Source organism: Mytilus galloprovincialis, chromosome 5 (assembly GCF_965363235.1).
Source record: "Mytilus galloprovincialis chromosome 5, xbMytGall1.hap1.1, whole genome shotgun sequence".
NCBI lineage: Eukaryota > Metazoa > Mollusca > Bivalvia > Mytilida > Mytilidae > Mytilus > Mytilus galloprovincialis.
In genome coordinates, this window is record NC_134842.1 from 36,469,119 (window position 1) to 36,492,610 (window position 23,492).

General features: G+C 30.1%; 1 long non-coding RNA gene across 1 annotated transcript; it reads right to left on the reverse strand.

The window, feature by feature from the left end:
* Positions 1-3,171: 3,171 nt before the first annotated feature.
* On the reverse strand, positions 3,172-14,447 carry LOC143075722 (uncharacterized). Its single transcript, XR_012978394.1, has 2 exons — positions 14,389-14,447; positions 3,172-7,490 (listed from the first exon to the last, which is right to left on the reverse strand). It is a non-coding gene; the product is annotated as an uncharacterized LOC143075722 (long non-coding RNA).
* Positions 14,448-23,492: the final 9,045 nt, after the last annotated feature.

The window sequence follows — 23,492 nt, forward strand, 5'->3', positions numbered from 1 at the left end:
CTTGACCTCATTTTCACGGTTTATTGCTCAGTATTAAGTTTTTGTGCTTTGGTCTGTTTTTCTTAAACTATAAGCAATAGGTCAACTATATTTGTTGTATGGAAGAATTGTTAGCTGCACATACCTGCCTGGCATGGTTCATCTGACCTTGACCTCATTTTCATGGTTCATTGTTCAATGTTTAGTTTGCTTGGTTAATGTTAAGTTTATGTGATAGTTGTAATAAAGCTTTATATTTAGGACTATCAACAAAATATCAATGAATAGTAAAGAATGCGAGACATTTCAGCGTGTGCATTCTTGTTTATAGTTTGTTATTATGTTGTACATATGTACTGTCACAACACTGGTCCAGGTTAGGAGGATGTTTTGCGCCTACAAACTACTTTAACCCTGTCACATTCTGTATGTGCTTGTCCCAAATCAGAAGCCTGTAATTCAGGGGTTGTCGTTTGTTGCTGGATATCTTATTTGTTTTCCGTTCATTATTCAGTTCATAAATCAGGGCATTAATGTTTTCGTCTGATTTTTTTTACATTTGATATTTCAGGTCCATTATAGTTGACTATGCGGCATGAGTTTTCATTTTTGCTAATACATGTGTTTTGTCGATATAGATATAACAAGATGTGGTATGAGCCCCAATGAGACAACTCTCCATCTGAAACCCAATGTGTATAAGTAAACCAGTATAGGTCAAAGTATGATTTCACTCGGAGCATAAGCTGACACCGAACAGCAATCCAATAAGGGCCCCGAAAATGACTAGTGTAAAATCATTCAAACAGGAAAACCAACGGTATATTCTATATAAAAAAAAACTAGAAAAAAGAAACATTTATGAATCACATCAACAAACGACTACCACTAGCCTCAAGTTCCTGACACTATACAGGTGCAAACAAATACAGCGGGTTTAAACGTTTTTATAGGTACCAACCTTCACCCTTTATCTGAAACAATAATGTACCATCACTGCATAGAAAGACACATTATAAAATGTTATTTGAAATGGCTTAACTCAATCAAAAGACATATCAACAAAAACAAGTGAACATTGACATTCATTTTTGTGTTTCTCTGTTACAAATGGTGTGGCTCTGTACTCATGCATCCTGTCAATGTGTTATTGTACTATGGTACATTTTTGTATTCTTGTCTTTCATTTCACATGTTTTAGCTAATGTGTTTTGTCAATATGCCTTTTTGTGTTTCTTTGTTACATATGACGTAGCTTTGTACATATACATCCCGTCATTGTGTTATTAAGCTATGGTAAATTTTGTATTCTTGTCTTTCTTTTGTGCCCGTGCTTGTGCTTTGTTTCTATGGCTTTTTGTTTTTCTTTGTTTTAAATTTGTTGATTGTGATTAAGATTATAGCACAACGTTGACTGCTGTACCTTAATGTTTTGATATTTTGATCTATAATGTCTTTTTGTTTTGTTCACACATCGTTTTCAATATAATAAAATGTTATGCGAATATGTTACCAGTGAGAAATGAAGCTATCTTTAAAACCAGGTTTAATCCATAATTTGAAAATGCCTGTACCAAGTCAAGAATATGAATGTTGTTATCAATTCGTTTAGAGTGTCTGATCTTTTGATTTTGCCGTTTGATTACAGACTCCGTTTTGTGTTTTCCTTGGAGTTCAGTATTTTTGTTTTTGTTTTACATTTTACTCATTGATAAAGGCCGTACGATGAACTATAATTGTCATTAATGTCTGTGTCATGTTGGTCTCTTCTGGAGAGTTGTCTCATTGGTTATCATACCTTATCCTCTTATTACCATATCAGCTGTATATGTGGTATCATTTAATTCAAGTAAAATACAGTTGAGAATGGAAGTGGGGGTATATGTAAACGAGACAATAACACGACCAAATAGCAGATATTGGGATATATGCTGTCACCAACCTTTGAATTATTTACTAAAAGGACATAATCTATATAGCAGGATTTGAAAATCATGAATAAGTCCAGTGTGTTAAATCTGTCTACAGATTCGAATGAATAAAGTTTGCTTCATATAAATAAAAGAACAAGTCGACTTCTTTGGGAATGACGAATCTTAAAAAAAAAACGTAATATATATGTATGTTGTCAATGAACATTTTGACAATGTCAGTCTGATTGAAAGGAGTAGGTTCAGTAATACCCCTTTTTGGCCCCAAAATATAACAGTTTTACAAAATTGTGAAAATGTAATCTTTTAGGTATTTATTGGAAAATGGAAAGCTTCTGCTTCACAAATATGGGCTGTTTTTGACAATACAATGGACATATATCGGATACTTACATCATTAAGTCATGCTAAATTACTGAAATCTTCACACATTAAGAATTTTGTTGAATTTTAGACGGTTTCCGTCTAAATGAAAGTGGCCGCATTCATGTCCATTCACTATATTGAAATGTAAGTTGTATATGATTATAATACATAACATATATAAAGATTAAGGATGAAAACGAATGCGGCCACTTTCATATTTGACAAAAAAACATCTGAAAAGTGACGATTTTTTTTGGCATATTTGATAGATTTCTCATATTTAAGCTTGAATCGGAGCATTTTTAATTACTTAATAAGTTAAAATCTTTCACATAAACTAATTAAATCAATTGAAATAGAAACTTAAGTGTTTAAAAAGTGTCCAAAATATTTCATTAGATGAACCTGAAATTTGAGGCCAAAATCGGCCCTTACCGGACCTACTCCTTTGTATTGAATCAATGTGTTATTTTGTACAAGGTATGATTTGTCCCCCCCCCCCCAAGTAAGAACATCTTTTTCTTTATCTGTTGTTAAGTTAAGCATGAAGAAAATTGAGGTAAAGAGAACATATATTAATTGTTTTATACTTTTCATGAGGAGACATGTTTCAACTTTAATTACTATTACAAAAAAATATTTAAGTGTATTTACATATGAGTCACACCACCACTTGCGTAGGTAGCTAAACAGTAACTTTGAAGATACATTTTTTTTTAAATTGCAGATATAAATAGATGTGCACAATTTGGAAAGAGCTTTCGTAACAAACGCTAAGCCTTTGATTCGAGCATTACAACAATTTGTAAGAATGATTGTGTAATTTTGAAATCCAAATTGTAAAAGAAACTCCAGATCATATAGTTGGGTCTACATGCACAATTTAAATAACACATTTTGTTTTCTATAACAAGATACATTTATTTCATGTAACAGTTTTTATCTTTAGCAAGATACAATTTGTTTCATATAACACAGTTTTTATCTTTAACAAGATACAATATGTTTCATATAACACATTTTTTATCTTTAACGAGATACATTTTCCCTATAATATATCACAGTTCCTATTTTCAAGATACGTTTTTTATATAAAAAAATATATTAAATACATTTTTCATATATATAACAAATATATTTTTTTTTCTTGAACAAGATACACTATGTTTTTTTTTCTTCTATTTTTTTATATATTTAATTATTAACAAGTTTTTTAAAACATAGTTTTTTTTTAAATTTTATCTTTAACAAGCTACTCTTTTTGTTTGTATAACTCATCTTTTATTTTGAACAATATACAATTTGTTTTTACATAACAATTTGTTTTATCTCTAAAAAGATACATGTCTGTTTTGGTAAAACACAGTTTGTTTTATTAACAACAATATACCATTTTGTTTTAATAACAAAGTGTTTTCCTCTATAACAAGATACATGTTTTTCTTTATTTTGTATTACACAGTTTTTATCTTGAACAATATACAATTTGTTTTTTTAGATAACAATGTGTTTTCATCTTCAACAAGATACATGTTGTTGTTTAATACCACATTTTTTTTATCTTTAACCAGATACCAGGTTTTAGTTTTGTATAACACATCTGTTATCTTATGTTATCTTAAACAATTTACTAATTGTTTTTATGTAAAATACTGTGTTGTCTTTAACAAGAAACATGTATTTTTTTGTATAATACAGGTTTGTTTTTTCTTTACCAATATACTTGTTTTATTTTTGTGTCATACATTTGTTATCTTGCACAATCTGCAATTTATTTTAATGTAACATAATGTGTTTTCATCTTCAACATGTTCAATAAGATACATGTCTTTTTGTATAACACATTTTTTTTTATCTTTAACAAGATACCTGGTTGTATTCTTGTATAACACATCTGTTAACGTTTAAAATTTGTTTTTATGTTACACAGTGTGTTTTTGTTAACAAGATACACTTCTTCTTTGTATACATTTGTAATACAGTTTTTTTTTTATCTTTAAACACAATACCTGTTAGTTTTTGTTTGTCTAACAGTTTGATAAAGCTTTTACAAGATACCTGTTTTTGTATGTATAACGCATCTTGTTATATTTAACAATATACAATTTGTTTTTTTTAAGATAAAAATGTGTTTTCATCTTTAACAAGATACCTGTTTTGTATGTATGACACAAATTGTTGTATTCAACAATATACAGTTTGTTTTTTTAATAACAATGTGTTTTCATCTTTAACAAGATACCTGTTTTTGTATGTATAACACATATTTTCATATTTAACAATATACAATTTGTTTTTATATAACAATGTGTTTTCATCTTTAACAAGATACATGTTTTGATTTGTATAACACAGTTTTTTTTTTATCTTTAACAATTATTTTTCTATAACACATCTTTCATCTTATGCAGTTTACAATTTGTTGTTATATAACGATTTGTGGTATCTTGAACTAGATACATGTTTCTTTTGGTTAAACATTTTTTTAGTTTAACAAGATAAAAAAAATATGATAGAATATTTTTTTCCTTACCAAGATACATATTGTTTTTTTTTTGTTTTTTGTTTTTATCTTTAACAAGAGACATGCTAGTTTTATGGCCAACAGTTTGTTTTATCTTTAACAAGATACCTGGGTTTATTTTTGTAAAGCACATCTTTTATCTTGACCAATATATGATAATTTGTTTTTAATATCTATAAAATGATACATATCTTTTTATATTAGATAATTTGATTTATTTTGAAAAATATACAATTTGATTTCAGATAACAATGTAATTTTTGTCCTTAACAAGATACAATTTGTTTTTATATAACAATTTATCTTTAACAAGATACACCTTTTGTGTATAACAATACATGTATATCTTTCACAAGATACATGTTTTTTTTATATAACACATATTTCATTGTTAACAAGATACAATTTGTTTCTTATATAACTTTTTTATAATCTATAACAAGATACGTTACACGAATCAGATATGGTATTCATATAACACATATCAATTATTACTGATTGAACCTTTAAAATGCCTTGTTATTTTTTTTTTAATTTTTTTTTTATATATTGCTATTGTCGAAAAACAATAACAAAATCACATGTATTCAACGACATAACTGTCTCAAAAAATACATGTCAAACCGAACGTACACTTCAAATATGAAAGAATTGATGGCATGTTACTAATAAACACCAGATACACAGAATTTATTATAAAATTAAATATTCGTCATACTTCTTGCAAAAAAATGAGATGCCGATGTCTCCATTAAATATTTTTGTATGTACCGTTCCTGAGTGGAATTTTAATATTTTATAATTGAAAAATGTATCAGTTTTCAGAATGAAAGTCTACGACTGATACAGTTGTTGTAACAGGAACCTACTGACTCTAGATATTGAGTGTCCCACAAATTATTTCGCTCGATTTTGTTTTGGTGTTTTTTCGTGAAATTTTACAAGTTAACCATTTAAAACATTCATAACCAAAATTGTATAAATAAATTTTCAAATTGTTATATTTTTTTGATGTTTGGTAAAGCCTTTTTATTTATATTCATTTAATTGCTTTGCAACAGTTCTTACATATTTGAAGTGACCTCTTCTCTGGACCAGTATTAATGGTTTGGCTATTTGCGACAGAGAATGCCCAAGGCAAACTCTTTCACGATAACCAAACACAAAAACAACGGTTTTCAAGAGGTCGCTCATGTGGTCTCTCGACAGTTGCCTGTGAAAAAGCAGAAAACAGAACGCCAAAAAAATTATAACAATAATTTTAAAACATGTAAAAAAACATCTTTATGTTCATATTAACCGACTTTAAAAATTTGATTTATTTTTAGTACTTGTCTAAAAAAGGAATATCATTGCACAATAACTTTCATATTTGAAAAATCCCACAGGGAAATCTGCACTTTTAAATATGTATTATGAGCTAGGATAATTTCCTACCAAGTGTCGGTGGTTCTCTCCGAGCATGCGTACGTTGCCTTCCTTGTAAATAGAAAATGGCAAACAAACGAGCTTTAACTGGAGTCAAACACCAATAAATCATCCAATCAATGTATAATGATGATGAATAATGGCATTGAACACACCTTTAGATGCATATTTGACGACAAAATTCTCTTTTCTATGCTTTTTATATATTTATTTACAATATAAACTGGATTGTACCAAATCTAAATTTAAATGGACATGCTGAAATGACTTTTGTAATGATTATGATAGTTTTGTTTGGTAAAACCCAGTTTTGTGATCATGATTTTACAATCCTTTCAAAAAAGTGTAAACCGTTATATGATGTTACATTATTATAATTTCCTCTACTTTACTTCTAGATCATTGACATTTTCAATGAGATAATACTGTTTTTTACTCCTGACACAATGGGACTCTTTTGCCGATTGTTATTTTAACAACCTGTTTTTGCGATGATCAAAACAACCTTTTGGTTACATTTAAGATTTGCATTGCCTAACATTAATTTTAACTATCGTGTATGCATGTAAAGCCGATAGCCAATAATTGGGGCTTGCTAATAATGCATGATTATTTTGAAGACCATAAAACAGCTATTTGAATAAAATTATTTTCGAGTATTGTTTTAATACAACTTATACTACAAACGACAAGAAAGTTATCATAACAGTAAATTCTTCGGCCATGCTTTCGAACCAGTACTACGTGATTTCCTCGACTACATATCCGCTGGCAATGTTCGTCGATAATAACTAGCTTGTTACCTTCACATACCATGTCTTGTGAGTATTTTGGAATCAAAACAATGTCTTTATAAGAGTATAACGTATTATATTTTGCATACAGCTCAACAGGCAGGTGATGCAAATATATGTTGTAAAGGGAAATTGTATAATAAATTTCGGAAACACATGGAATGGAAATTTTAAAATATCTCAGATCAATTTTTAGTGATGCATTGTAAATTTCACGTTTGATTGGCAAAGTAATTTTAATCTGACATTCGCGGCCGCGAAATGCCAAACCAAAAATACCAGCCTAGTGAACAGGCATCTTAAAAGCAACCACACAAGCAACCCCTCCGAGTTGTCTTCGCCTCTTCCTTTGAATGTTAAAGTAATTCATCCTAAATGAATCTGTATGTTCATGTAATAACCAATTACATAAACTACAGTATATCTTAAGTAGTTTCTCATCTGCCATTATGATACCATTTAAGGAATCTACAAGTATATAAACATACATATAGACATGAGACTATTACAATGTAAATTTTTCATTTTAGATATAGTATGCTATAATGAATTACGATTGGTTTCGACAGCGATTAAATCAATGGTTGAAATGGGGGCGGGGGAACAAATTCAAGAACAATGAAGGGAAGAACGGCATTCTCTTCGTGGCTCTTTAAAACATGTGACTTTTAACTGTTTTCCTTTTGTGAACATCAGCCTGATTTCTTTTAGATTCCTCTACATTTAGCACAGAATATACAAATGAACATATCTATGGTTACTACAGTTTACCCCCATGTGCATCTACAAGTATCGTAAACATTGTATAACCAGATGCTCCGCAGGGCGCAGCTTTATACGACCGCAGAGGTTGAACCCTGAACGGTTGGGGCAAGTACGGACACAACATTCATGCTGGATTCAGCTCTAAATTTGGATTGTCATTAAATAGTTGACACAGCATAGGTTTCTGACACAGAATGAATGTGGTCTAATAAACTTAAAATTTGTTTTTTGCCTTTGAGCAATTCACTATGATGTTAAATATTAATCCTCTCAAAAAAATGTTTGAAGAAATTTTCTTTTTATTTATGAAATCTGAAATGAGAAAAATTGCCCCCCCCCCCCAATGTTTTTTTTACACCCCCCTTTCTCTTATTCCAAAACTGATCTCAATTCAAATTACTAATGGAGTTTGCAACAATAACTACTCATTTAAATACATCATAAAATATTAAAATGTAAAAAAAAGTGCTTGTTATCACTGAATGGTAAAGATTGTTTTAATTTTGTCAGTTGGTAGTAAAAGTGAATATACATTGTATATTGTATAAAACAATGATTTAAGTTTATTCAACTACTATTCTGGACGAAAAAAGATAACTCCAATTGAAAATTTCTTGCTATTGTGCAATATTGTGCATTAGATATTTCTTGCTATTGCGCAATAATGTGCAATTGAACATACTTGCTATTGCACAATATTGTGCAATTGAAGATTTCTTGCTATTGCGCAATACTGTGCAATTGAAAATGTCTTTCTATTGCACAATACTGTTCAATTGAAGATTTCTTGCTATTGCTGAATATTGTGCAATTGAAAATTTCTTGCTATTGCACAATACTTAATATAATAATTTTGGACCCCCAATGTGGACCAACTTGAAAACTGGGCCCATAATAAAAAATCTAAGTACATTTTTAGATTCAGCATATCAAAGAACCCCAAGGATTCAATTTTAGTTAAAATCAAACTAAATTCAATTTTGGACCCTTTGGACCTTAATGTAGACCAATTTGAAAACGGGACCAAAAATTAAGAATCTACATACACAGTTAGATTCGGCATATTAAAGAACCCCAATTATTCAATTTTTGATGAAATCAAACAAAGTTTGGGCACCTTATTCCTAAACTGTTTGGACAAAAACTCCCACAATTAATCCCAACCTTCCTTTTACATGTTTTATGGTCATAAACCTTGTGTTTTAATTTCATAGATTTTTATTTACTTATACTAAAGTTATGGTGCGAAAACCAAAAAAACTGCTTATTTGGGCCCCTTTTTGGCCCATAATTCCTAAACTGTTGGGATCTCAACTCCCAAAATCAATCCCAACCCTTCTTTTGTGTTCATAAACCTTGTGTTTAAATATCATCGATTTCTATTTACTTATACTAAAGTTATTGTGCAAAATCCAAGAATAATGCTTATTTGGACCCTTTTTTGGCCCCTAATTCCTAAACAGTTGGAACCAAAACTCCAAAAATAAATCTCAACCTTCCTTTTGTGGTCATAAATCTTGTGTCAAAATTTCAAAAAATTCTATTTACTTATACTAAAGTTATAGTGCGAAAACCTAGAAAATGCTTATTTGGGCCCTTTTTGGCCCCTTATACTTAGACTGTTGGGACCAAAACTTCTAAAATCAATCCTAACCTTCCTTTGGTGGTCATAAACCTTGTGTTAAAATTTCATAGATTTCTATTTACTTAAACTAAAGTTATAGTGCGAAAACCAAAATTATCGGATGACGACGACGACGACGACGACGACGCTGATACCAATATACGACCAAAAAATTTTCAATTTTTGCGGTCGTGTAAAAATTAGAGTTTTAAATAACTGAACAATTTTTTTCAATATTAGATAAACATAAGCAAAAATGCCGTTTTGTTTTCCTCAAGGATGAAAATGTGTCGAAGTTTTATTATTTCAAAAGCATTGTCAAACAAATTGAGCGCAGTTTCTAAATTCGGCCATCGCAGCGGCCAAGAATTTCCAACCAAATATATGGCTTCTATGAATAATTTCGATTATAATAGGACAAATACAGTTATCTCAAAACAATAACTGAAGCGAGAGAGGGTATGCCGTGTGTGCGTGACTGGTATAATTATCCTTTTGTTAGATAAAGCTAAAAAGTATCAAATATATATATTTATAGAATATATGAATTACTTCTCAAATAACCGCTAGATAGAAATGTGTTTAATTCGGTTTGCGATACTGAGAAAATCCTGTTTAATTGATATACAAATTTCAAAAGCGAGTTTAAAGTATTGCGACTATATCCCTTTGCCTTATCGCAATAATATAAACATCGCAATGAATTATGAATTCACAGTAGCTAATCAGACGTACTCGTCCGTATAAAAATTTGTTATGATTATTAATATTTATTGATCATCACATGCTTTAATTAAGGTTTAAGTGTTGTTGGTTTGTAAAACAATTAAATAGGACGTAACAAAGTCACATATTGAACATGTTGAAACAGATGACACATTTGCGCATAGGAGAAAAGGTTACGTTTTGATAGATTTCCATGGAATCGAAACACACCCCTCCTTATTTGTTATCTTTAACTTTACCTTTCACGGTTGCTACTGGTAGGAGGGGGTAGTTTATATTCTTACGGCAACAATATATGTTTTAACTCTTACAATAAATGATAAAGATTTCAATGGCGAACCACCAGTTTAGCATTGTAAGTATGTACAATGATGTACATTTTTTACTTATAAATAATTTTAAAAACCTTTTATAATATGAATACTGCTTTTATCTAATAGTTACAATTGATACAACGAGGTGTATTTAAAAAAAATAAAACATTCAGAGTAATTTGTATAAGCATGAACGTCATGAACGTACGGGGAAATCTAAAGAAAAAAAATGGCATAAATTCCATGCGTGTAAAACAGGGGTCTTTCGGTATTTAAAACAACGAAATAGAAAGACATGGATGGAATGAAATTATATAGATTCCATCTGTTATCTCTTGATCTGTTAAATATATACTTGATTCCAAAGGGGCACTAGCTACCAGATTAAGAAAATAATTAAATATGATTTATTTTTATCAATCTTTAATGAAATTCGCTTTTTAAAGCAGTCAGTTTAGTTCAGTTTTTTTTTGTCAAAATAAGCAAAGAAATATTGCTTCATTCTACTCTTATGTTTAACCCCTCTATAGTGTATTCCGAATAGTACTGACGGTTTTTACACGCACGAAATTTATGTTAATATTATTCTATTGATCCCCTGGTCGTGAATACTTGACATAAACAACATTGAACGTTATATTGTTAAAATACACTACCTGCTATCGATTGTAAATACAAAACGTAATGACGAAGTCGACGATGATATGAAGGCATGTTAACGATGCTAGCAACTCTGTTTCAGAATAACAATTTTTTAAAAGACTATAAACAAGGAATTATGTGACTCTGAAATAATTTTGATGAGGAATTTTTGATGAAAACTAACCCAACTAAACAGTTTTGGCTACGGGGGAGGGGAGGAGTCAGTTATTTCATAAAGAAATGATAGTGAAAGTAAAATTAACCTTATCCATGCACACATGTCTAACCCTATTTAGTGGGGTTCATTTTCTTCATACATTTCTAATCAATTTTCAAGAATTCAAAATTATTCAAATATTCAAAAATTCCTTTGTCTATACAATATAAAGGAACGTTAAACGCAGAAAAAAATAAAGGTCTGTGTAGAACTGTTCTTGTTTTTGAGATATAAGGCTTTGACAATTTGGCAGGAAATGATTCTCTCTAGATTGTTTGTACATTTTTAAAAATTTCAAAAAGAATAAACAAAGATTTTATAAGATTTTCAAAGATGTCATCTCAAACTATATTTAATCAAATTATGAAAGAAAAGAAGGTATTAGTGGGCCAATTGTTTTAATGGTACTATATGAATAAAACCAGAGGATTTCAAATATCTGGCAAAAATTCAAAAACAAAAGAAACAAATATCCTTAAAACCTGTTTTCTGGTGAAAGGAGGACATGAGTTTCATTTTCAATGATAAAGGTTTATTCCAAAGACATACGGCAAATTTTCCGGGAATTTGATTCACTCACTGGGACAGAAAAAGAATATTTTTAAGATATACTCCAAGAAATTCGAAATTTCTATAACATACTCATGATACCTAAACCGTATCATTTTTTTCATAGTTTCTTAAGAATTTGGTGATATATTGCTGTTAGATATTGGAAAGTTAAAAATTTGCACAGAAGGAAGAAACTATACCTAAATCAGTGGCGAATAAAAGGAGCGTTCTGGGGTTGGACTCTCTCCTTTTTAACGATCAAAGCATTGTAATGGGGACATATTGTTGGAACCCCCCTTTATCCTGGGTTGAGAACCCTCTTTTAAAAATGGCTGAAACCGCCCCTGTAAATAAATCATGGCATGCCTGTAAGAAATTACATGTTATAACTTCAACTATAATTTTCGTTTCGATTATAAATGTCCTCAACAACTTGTGTATAACATTCACGCAACCTTGAACCAGCTGCACATATGTAATTTAGTTATATTAAGATTGAAAATCTTTTGAAAAATGCCCTATTGCCTTGATATTAATAAATGGTACATTTTTCCTTATTATTGCTGTTAAAGGAAAGTATTTTTTTTTAATTTTAAAACAAAAAAGATTTTAAAAAATATTGATACTACCTCTTAACATTAGATATAAGCAGATGTGGTATGAGTGCAAATGAAAAACAAAATCTTCATCCAACTCCGATTTATAATTTTAAGTGAACCATTGTAGGTCAAAGTACGGTTTTCACCACTGAGCCTTGACTCGCACCAAACAGCAAGCTATAAAGGGCCCCTCAAATTACTAGTGTAAAAACATTTGGCTGAGGCAAACTAAAGTTAAGGAAAGGAAACAAACTTTGGAACGTATGGACGTACAGGCGGAGCAACGGACGAACTGACGTACAGACGTACAAGGGTAAAACATAATTCCCCTCAGCTAATTACGGCAGTTGCATACATATAATGACCAATAAGTCAAATCAAGAATGTTTCAACCAATCATTGATTAATCTGACACTAAGTCAATGGTTGATTTTATTATTTGCTTTGAAATAATCGTTCTTGTTTGTTTTTATAGTAATAAAAATTATAACACAATGTTGACTGCTTTACCCCTATTTTTGACATTTTTATCTATTGTGTCTGTTTGTTTTGTTCAACCATCGTTGTACATCTAATGGATTTTGATGCGACTGTCATACACTTGAGAGGTTTATCTAGCTAGAAAACCAGGTTTTGCCATTTGATTAGGGACTTTTCGTTTTGAATTTTCCTCGAGAGTTCAGTAATTTTGTGATTTTACTCTCTCTAGTTCAACGATATTGTTTAGAAAATGAAATATGAAAATTTTATTCCACTATTTTTACGATATCAAATATTCGAGACAGCTGTTACATTTTTTGTCATAAATTATGAATTGAGTTACTTGTCTAAATTACATTTATTTTCATCCTTTTATTGTTTAGTAAACACAATATCATTAAGAACGTTTTCAAATGTTTTAAAGTAAAAGAGAAATTTTAAGACTAGAATTTACATATCTGCTCCCTTACGGCATTTGTTGAAGGTCCTTGTAGCACTTATCAATTCAAAATTTCAGTTTTCAAATTTTATTCTATTTATTTCTGAAAAACTTAATTAAATATAAAAGAATAGTCTACCTTTTTTTGATCTACAGGACAAAATAAGAAATATAATTCTTAAGTGGAAAAATTAATCAATGTGTTCTGATTTTGATTCTCTTAATAACCTATCACAAGCAGAAATTATTTTTTAACTTTGTGATTACTGCTGTCAATGTGATATTAATAGTTTACGTCTGTATATTTGACTTAAATACATATACAAGGGGACTTTAGGAATGGGACATTTTTAGGTTCGAACCCAGGAATTTGAAAAGTTGAGGTCTATTTAACCACCGTTTGGACTGATGCTTGTGGAAAGGATATGCATTATTGGCAGAGTCCCTACCCCTTAAACCCATCTATATCATAAATAGGGAATGAAAGGAAACGGGATATTTGATTTTTTTTATAAAGGGGTAGTCCAGTGACAGTTTAAAGTTTGCCGACCTTCATCCTGAACGGATTCTACTACATGACCTTTCTATTGAATTTATTTTTAATTTGATATCATCCTGAAAGTGCCTACAATATTTGCCACTGTACGTTTAGCAGCCAATAGTCAATAATTTAAAATAGGCCGTTTACTGTAAGTTCAGTTTTACATAAGTATTTTAAAAGTTTGCTTAAATGTCTAATATTTTTGGTGAAATTTTCAAAATTTATTGGCAAATATAGACAAATTGGAAATTTTTGATATTTTATAACTTATTTCAAAAATCTTAAAATTTTTTCCTAGTTTGGTAAATGTTGGTTGTGTAAAAAGTAAATAATGACATACCTAAATGTGTATGTAATTCATGAGCGCATTATTTCATGAGGATCTGCAATAACTTTTTATGATATCAATTATAAAATAATTGTTTTTTTATAGTCTTTTTTTAAATGTAAATCTTAAACATTCTTACCATGACAGCCTATCGCTCATCCAACAACGATCTGATTAAAATCAAGAATATGGGCTGTTTACGTATTACAAATATCCCTACGCCTTCAAGATAAATGACAATCTTGTAAATTAAATTAAAATAATTTTTGTGCGTGTTAGGCTCACCTTTTATATAGGATTTCATGATTTGCAAAAATCTTTTGTTTCATTTTGTTTTAATCTTTTGAAAAACCTTGTCTAAATCATAAAGGTGTATCGTTCTATTTTGTTGCGGAATGTTAACATCAATCACATAATCAGTATACATTTGTTATCTATTGAAAATTTTCAATTAAAAATAGATTTTTCAAAGTCCTTAACTTTTATTTTTAGATTGCAACCCGAGCAGGAACATAAAAGAACCAGACACAGTGATATAATCAATTGAACTAGTAATGAAAATAACAATAAACGTTACAGACTTCATGCATGTTAGTCGCTCTAATGAAAAACTCAAACTAAAACATTTGTAAGCAGGAGATGTATAAATACACAGAAATGTTATGTGCTATATATTTAGAATTGACCTAAATTGAATTGCACGTTATCTTGAGGAAGCTTTATTTGTACTGTAGTTTTATATTTCTGTGATATAAATTTGCACAGTTTTGGCTGCTGGATCCCAATTTTGTCAGATTAACTGATGTTTTTTTGGGGGTATTATCACCGAATCAAGATCTCAAACACATTAAACGAATTGAAGACAACTGTCATATTCCTTACTTGGTAGATGCCTTTTTTCATGTAAATAATGAGGTTAGAATGAGGAGGTTTTAAACTTGTTTTTAAAAGCTCTCACTTGTAGAACTTTGGAGTAGAATTCCATTTTATTGACAACGATTTGTAAGCAAAACAAACACACGTAATTGGTAAATATGTAAACAATTCGGGTACAATTGTTATACCACTATGTTATTAGCATAAAAAAACTATGTCAACAATTAAGACCTCGCAGATGAAACACTTGGGCGATTAGATTCTTCAAAATTTTGTATGATGAAGTCCATGCAATATTGTCAAATACCGTTTTCTACCAAACTATACACGCCGCTGATAATATCATCATTTCAGGACTAAGAAATCGATGTATAATCAAGAAAATGTTTAAGTACTCAAAAACATATATACAGTACCCATTTTTCTGCACCTAATGCGTATTTCCACAATAAATTTCTTTCCTTAGCTCTCTTCAGAATTTTATACTTTTAAAAATATTATTTGGATTTTCATATCATTACTGTGATAAGTATTAACTTCTTTACATTTTAAATATTATGGAGATAAAAAATATCAAAACTCAGTTTAAATGGACTGTGTGATCAATCTCCAAATTCATATAGGAAGACTGGATACTTCTCAAAGTATTTCAACAACTACATCTCAATCATTGCACCTGTTAAGACTTTCAGGTGATTTCCTATCATAACATGTCTCCTGACTATATATGGGTTGACAAAGTACTTGTATATAATTACAGTAATCATTGCTCGAAGTACACATTTATTAAATGAATGATGCTTCTATCGGATTACATAGATGGTCTGTTTAGCAGACCCAGATGGGCTTTTATTAAGACAGTAGCAGTTTATCGATGTTCAAATCTCTCATAATGATTTATAAAAGACACATTTTTAATAAAACAAACAACATTTTAAAGAACTCCAAAAGTAGAAAGATTGAGTGCATCGACAGGGTAAGCGTCTCTCGTTATGTATGTATCACTGTCGTGCGAAATCACACATTTTACCGATCACTCAACTGCTCTGATATCTAAAGATCGACGACCGCGAAGACATGTCTATTGAGTTGTGACACCGACTCGTCGTATCGGTCAATCGAACCGTACATGAAGGTGACCGGAATTTAATAGTTCGACCCCTTCACCAAAGTAATGCAGATTCGTGTAAGTTACCTAAGTTATTGTTTATTATCTTGATTTGTATCTTCTAATTCGAATTATCAGAGCTGGACAGTGGTAATAAAATTAACGGTACTAATTTGTTGCACCAGATGCGCATTTCGACAATACATGTCTCTTCAATGATGCTCGTGAATAATTATTGAATAACGTGCTCATTTAAAATATCCATATAAATAGTAGTCACTGATTGAAAAAAGTAACAAAGCAAAATGATGATCAGATTGAACATGTTGAATGAAATTAAAATTAGAACATATTGTAAGGAATATGCGTCAAGAAACGTAGGTTGTGGTAAAATGTTACATTACTTAAAGATTTTTTTCATTGATCGCACAAACGTAACAGAGACATTTTACTTCATTATCTGATAAAATTAAATACATAGAAATTCGACGAATGAACCATCAATAACATACATCTTAATCAATTATTTGAACAACAAACATAATGCGTTTAAATTCAACAATAAAACAGCTGTTTAAGCCACCTCATATACAAACAATTATACTATAACTAATATCAGCAAAGTGAACGTGTCATATTAAATCAATACCTTGGAATTAATAGACATGATTTTACTAAGTTAAACGTAAAATACTATGTAAATACTTGCATAACATATATAGTGTGTTACAAAATATATTGGGAATGACAAAGCAATTGTTAACTTAAAATATTGTTTTATAGTGCCTTAAAATATTTTGTGAGGTAGACGAAATTGACCTTTAAACGATCTTGTTGAATTTATTGTCAAAAAATTGGCAGATCGAACGTATGAGCCTTTATATATATACTGAGTACTTTTATTTGAGAAGTTATAATTTAAAAATGAGACTGAAATTATTTTATTGCTTTGCTGAGACAAATAATGATAATAATTTAACCTGGTGTAGACGTGAGTAAAATGTATTTCAGCATTTCCCTTCGATTTGTAAAATTCTATTTTTTCTTCACAAAAGGTTATCTAAAGATACTACTCCATATGTGAAAATGTTGTGAAGGTATAAGAAACTGAAGTTCTTACCGTTCATACTTTTATTTTCATAGATAAATAGTAATATAAACTTGTCCATCGAACAGTTCGAATATCATTTTTTCAAAGTTACTGTACACCTTCTTGCTTGCATGTTTTGGTTTAATAACTACAAGTGTATAGACACTAAACAGTTTGAAGGTTTACTAATTAAAGCTCAATCCAAATAGATTGCGTAAAATTCAATAACAATGTCCGATCCACATCATAATAAATTATAGGGGTACACTGTGTGGGTAAAAAATGACAGATAGTTTAAGTAGCTTTTTTGTTATAAAGAATAAAATTTAGCCAACCAAAACGTCTGCTATTTAAAAAAAAAACCCATTTATTCAGCATTGGTATAGTTGTCGGAACTTTCATCGTAGTGATCAAGGCAATAGAAGGTTTGAGAGTCAAAAGCCTGCATAATTATTGACTTTATACAAAAAATAAGACCTTTTAAAACATTTAATAGTTTCACAAATAATACATGTATATAAGTGAAAAATCAGTTCTTTAAACACTGCAAAAATGTATTGAAAAGTGTGTTGAAATGATCCGTTTTGTAGCAAACATTGAATTCCCTCACAAAATATTATCACGCACTTTTCCAAATGAGAAACATGATCATAAATATATGTAGGTTGAAAAAAACTGTCTATAAAATAAAGTTTGAATTCCAATAACTATTTACGTTAACAAATATTGTTATTGATAGGCATATGTTCCATTCGTTTATGTTTATATTATTGCTGTAAATAACATCACTTGTCGTTATGTATCTTTGTAATTCAACTGTTTGACATTAACAAAAAGATAAAAATAAAACTAATAAACACATTCAAAATGAAAACAACTCGATATAAATTTAATTGGTCCAAAACGCCATTATGGATTTGTTTGCATCAGGAAGCTCAAAGCCGAATGTTTCGAAAGCCATTAATGTGCCGGTATAAGAACCGAAACAGTTGATAATGCATATGTAGGACTCAAATCTATGGTGGGTTCCAAATCTATGGTAGATTCCTAATCTATAGCAAATGTGACGTCATGACATTCCAAATCTATGGAAGTTTTTTTACAATCATAATCTATGGCAAGTTTTGTAACTTCCTAATCTATGGCGGACTTTTGTTGTTTCTAAATCTATGGCAAATTTTGTGCAAATGGAAAACAATGCATTACAAATAGGCAGGAAGTTCAACATACATATTGATAAACTGTTCCCAGATATAAAACCATTGACATGTCTTAAACAAGTGGAAATGTACAAAATGTCTATAAACATTTGTGAAATAAACATTCCATAATGGTCAACAAAATCGTGATGGTAACAAAAAAAAGTGTAAAAATTAATTATTAATTCATTGATCTCAATACATGCTTCAAGATTGAAATAATGTACCCTGTTAAAATATAAAAAAATATATAATCATGGAACCAATGTTACTCATTCAATTAACCAACTATTAAGTCCCTTAACCAACAAGAAGCCATTTTTTTTTTTATTAAAACAAGATAAAATGGACAGTATTGCACAACAGCTCGGTATTGCACATAGCACATTATTTCATTGCTAAAAATATATAAAATCTGTTTTATATGGTGACAATTTAAATGAAATAGGTATCTGTTTATTTTTTTTCTTTCACTTAATAAAACTTAATTAACTAAAATATGCGGTACTGAAAAAAAGCAATGCCCTAGCTTGTTCATCGCGGGTTTTTGCCGGTACAACACATTATGTCCAACTTCTTAATAGTATGTCACATCGTCCTTTAAACCGTCCGCAAATTGTTGTGGAGTGAATACCTCCATCTGGAATCGTGTTCAAATCTATGAGCTGCACAATCTGTTGTGGCAGCGAAAATGTAATATTGCGTTATTCTATTGGGACGCAATTTAAAGATCTGCGATAGATTTGAGTTGTTTTGGCGTTTGTAACATTACATTCGCCATAGATTAGGAATCTGCCATAGATTTGGAACCCATCATAGATTTGAGTCCTACATATATGAATAAAAAAACCTAAGAAATTGCCAAATCATCTAAGGTCAATATTGCCTGACGGAAAAGAAATTCATTTTTTTTTTATAATTTCAACATTTATAAATGGACAATTTTAGAAATGTTTGTTAAAGTCATTTCAGAACCGAAGTACTAACTACTAGGTAGACTTATAGTCCATCAATAGTGGTATCACCCAGTGCTATACAAAAATGAAAATAACTCGTTATAAGTTGAATGTGTCCTGTTGAAATTATACTACATCCTATGTTGTTCACCAAAGTTATCGATGTTCGTTTCATTGCTGCAGGCTATATCAAAGTCCTGTGAAGAAAGGTTCATTTTGTAAAGCTATATTTTGACAATAATGTAATGATAATGTTTCGAAACGCTTCTTTTTCTGATACTTGTTTTATACTTGTGTTCATGTGCACCCCTATTTATCACCAGTGTAACCTTTTGAGAAACTGATGTAATGCGAATGTAGGAATAGTTGGTAAGCTGCAGTATTGTGTTTTTGGCATCTACCAAAGAGAAAAAAAATATAGCTTAAGACTGACTAAAAATGAAAGTCATTTTTCAAAAAGTCCTCTATATTTTTTTTATTATTGAGAAAGAACAAACAGATACACACGACATATAATATTGTAACACGCTACATGACTGGTGCCTCGTCTCCATAAGCAATGTTTGAATATTAAAAAAAAACGGCCACATAATGCATAAATACAGCAATAAAAGTGTTATTCATTTGTTTATTTTTTTTTTGGTATTGTTTTTAGTTTCTAGTATACCGATTTTAAAGAAAAAATGAATAAGAGCATGATATACCTGCACCAAGTCAGGAATATGATAGTGGTTATCCATTCGTTTGACGTGTTTGAGCTTTTTGATTTTTTCATTTGCTTAGGGGTTTCTTATTTAGAATTTCCCACATAGTTCAGTATTTTTGTTATTTTATTTTTCATAAAATGTAACCGTCGATGAAAAAATATCAAGATTTCATCAAAGAATACACGACGCAATGATCACAACAGATTTATGATTTACAAAATGAACAGATTAAACATATTAATCTAAGTACAATCTGATAAAACTTTTGCTAATCATCGACTTGAAATTAATAATGCTGTAAGTCTTAATGTTATATTGCACAGATAGTGGTGTCTTCAGAGAAGCTTAAAAACAAGTAATGTTGTCATAGTTTGGTTAAGTTAGTCATGGTTTAGTTAGAGTACTTCTCGGAACGATTGCCTCCGTTCTTTTCAGATAAGCATAACAGTAAAACGATGTGTGTATTTTTTTTGTCAGTCAAACAGTGTTTTGTTTTAGAAATTTACACAGGGTAATCAACATTTTGAAATTTATATCGTTTAATTACGCGACAGACATGATTCAGTTGAGTGTCTTTGTAATTGTCATGATTTTGATCAAGTTGTAGTGGTTAAGATCCTAGTTAGTACATATTTGTTTCACTTTAAATGGATATATATAAATAAGAAGATGCAGAAATTTTCATCTTAGGTCACCGTACGGCTTTCAACAATGAGCAAAACCGTTACCGTATAGTTAGCTATAACAGAAACCGAAATGACCAATTAAATAAAATATGACGAGAAAACTAACAACCTACTGTATGTACAAAATAATTAACTAAAAACAAATTTGATACACAGATACAAACGATAATCAGTGAAATAAAGGCTCCCTGAATTGGGACAAACACATAGAGAATGTCACGCGTGATAAATATTAGCGGGCGCATAATGCTCACGTAAAGTAGACGAGTGGTAGTACAGTACAACATAAGAACAAACTATAAAAATCAGTGGAAAAATGCTTTACACAATAGATGGATACACATATAGATATATCTACCAAAAATAGTTGGTTTGAAGGCGCTTTTGAAGGAACACAGTTTACCAATTGACTTAAACTTTTGAATCAAACTTTGTCGGCGTAATTGATAGACCATACATTTAACATTTTGTTACTTTTTGTGTTTCCGAAAATGAAATTGATATTGCCACTACTGTTTTTTTTAACATGCATTTCTTCAAATTCAATAAATTACCAAAATAAAGAAGTGAAAAAGTTACTTCTAATTTCACCTTAAAACTTTTCTGTGTGTCAATGATTGACTTCCGGCTATTTCTTGAGCGGTGTCACTAGTCAAATGGTTTAAGACGCCTAACTCGTGTTGCAAAACTAGCAACTAGTCAAAATATATTGTGTTTAACAGTTTGATACAGCAAAATATACATTCGTTGTTGTATGTTTGTACTGAATGAAAGGAGATGTTGCACGTCTATCATGTCTATGATGCTCACCTACAAAACTAAACAAACGATGTCGAGAAGGCACCATAGTCTTAAATACTCTACGGGAAAAATCGAAAAATGGACAACAGCTATTTACATTTTATTATTACATTATTTTGATTTGGAACACAAAATTACTTAAGAAGGTACAGTATCATACAAATCAAGTTTAATTATGACACAGATATACAGAAAGGCAGCAAACGACAGCCACTGCATTAGCATTACACACTCTGGACTGTAGACAGTTAGTGCATCAAGGGCGTACAACACCCGAAACTCCTTTTACATGTTTTATTCAGTAAAGATATAAAAACAACACATCTGTATAGTGTGCTATAACAAAATGTAAATAAAACTTTTTTTCTAATAAACTATAAAAGAAATTACTGCATTATTAAATAACTATGAAAACTTATTACTTAGTTCCTAAATTGAATATATGAAGACAATAATTTTGAATTAGAATGAGGTCGATTTAATGCCTATTTTTATCATAACAAAAGTACATTTTAACCAAGTAGGACTTTATTGTTGACAAGACCAGAATAAAAGAGAATAAGATAGATAAAGCTGAATATTGGCTGCAGAATCTCATCTTTAAATTTAATAAAAGTAACGAGTTGTCTTGGATTCATGACTTTTCTGTTAGAGGTATATAAGTTTGGAACTACAGTCCAGTAAAGTCAGTTATATGATAGGTTTTATCCATTCGTTTAAAGTGTTTGAGCTTTTAATTTTGTAATTTGATTACGGTCGTTCCGTTAGAAATTTCATCGGAGTTCAAATTTTTTTGTTATTTTCCCTTTTTTAATATTTACCCAAAGAATTACTGACTAACAACATTAGATATAACACTTTCGACATGGCTTGATATTTATATCTCTCGCTGTTGTGTTATTGAGCTATGGTCAATTTGGAATTATTGTCTTTCATTGGTACTTTGTCAATAGTGTTTTCATGTCATTTTGCTATTCTCCGTTGAAACAGTTATTTGTGTTTTAGTGATTAGGATTAAGTTATAACACCCCGGTATAACACTGACTTCCGAACTTAGAGTCTTGAAATTTTTACCTACCATCGTCTTAAGATGAGTTCGGGATAGGTGCTCTATGTTGAGGAAATTGGTGAGATTTTGATATGAAAAACAGCAATGAAAGCGCGATTTGGTTTTTTCGAGTATGTAAATAATTTGCCGTAATAGTTATCAAAGGTACCAGACTTATAATTTGATACAACAGACGCGAATTTCGTCTACATTAGACTCATCAGTGACGCTCAGATCAAACTACTAATAGTTAGAAATCTAAACAAGTAAACAAAAACCAAATAATAATATAAACAACTAAAACAGGCAATTAAATGCAATATTTTACATCTACCTTCACGTATTAGTATTCAAGCACGCGACTATGTCCTTGATAAAGAACGTACATTTTTTCGCTGCTTATCCGCTATAATTTGACACAAAAAAAACTATATTTTAAATATAAATGATGATACAAAAACAAAATGTCGAAATCGTATTTGTATTAGCAACACTTATAGAATGTTAATTACATGTACATATCATATCTTTGTTCTTTTTGTATTTTTTAATACACTTTTATAAAACCAGTCATATTCAAAATCATTTCAATTATTTACAAAACACACAAACCTTCAATCTTCAAATATTCATGTTCACAAAATTGAGACACAACTACACCTGATCCAGGCTTGGGGTCAATTACATTGAAATTTAATTAATTAAATTACACATTACATTGCGAAAAATGATCAATTACACTAATAACACATTACACAGTTTTTTGAATTGT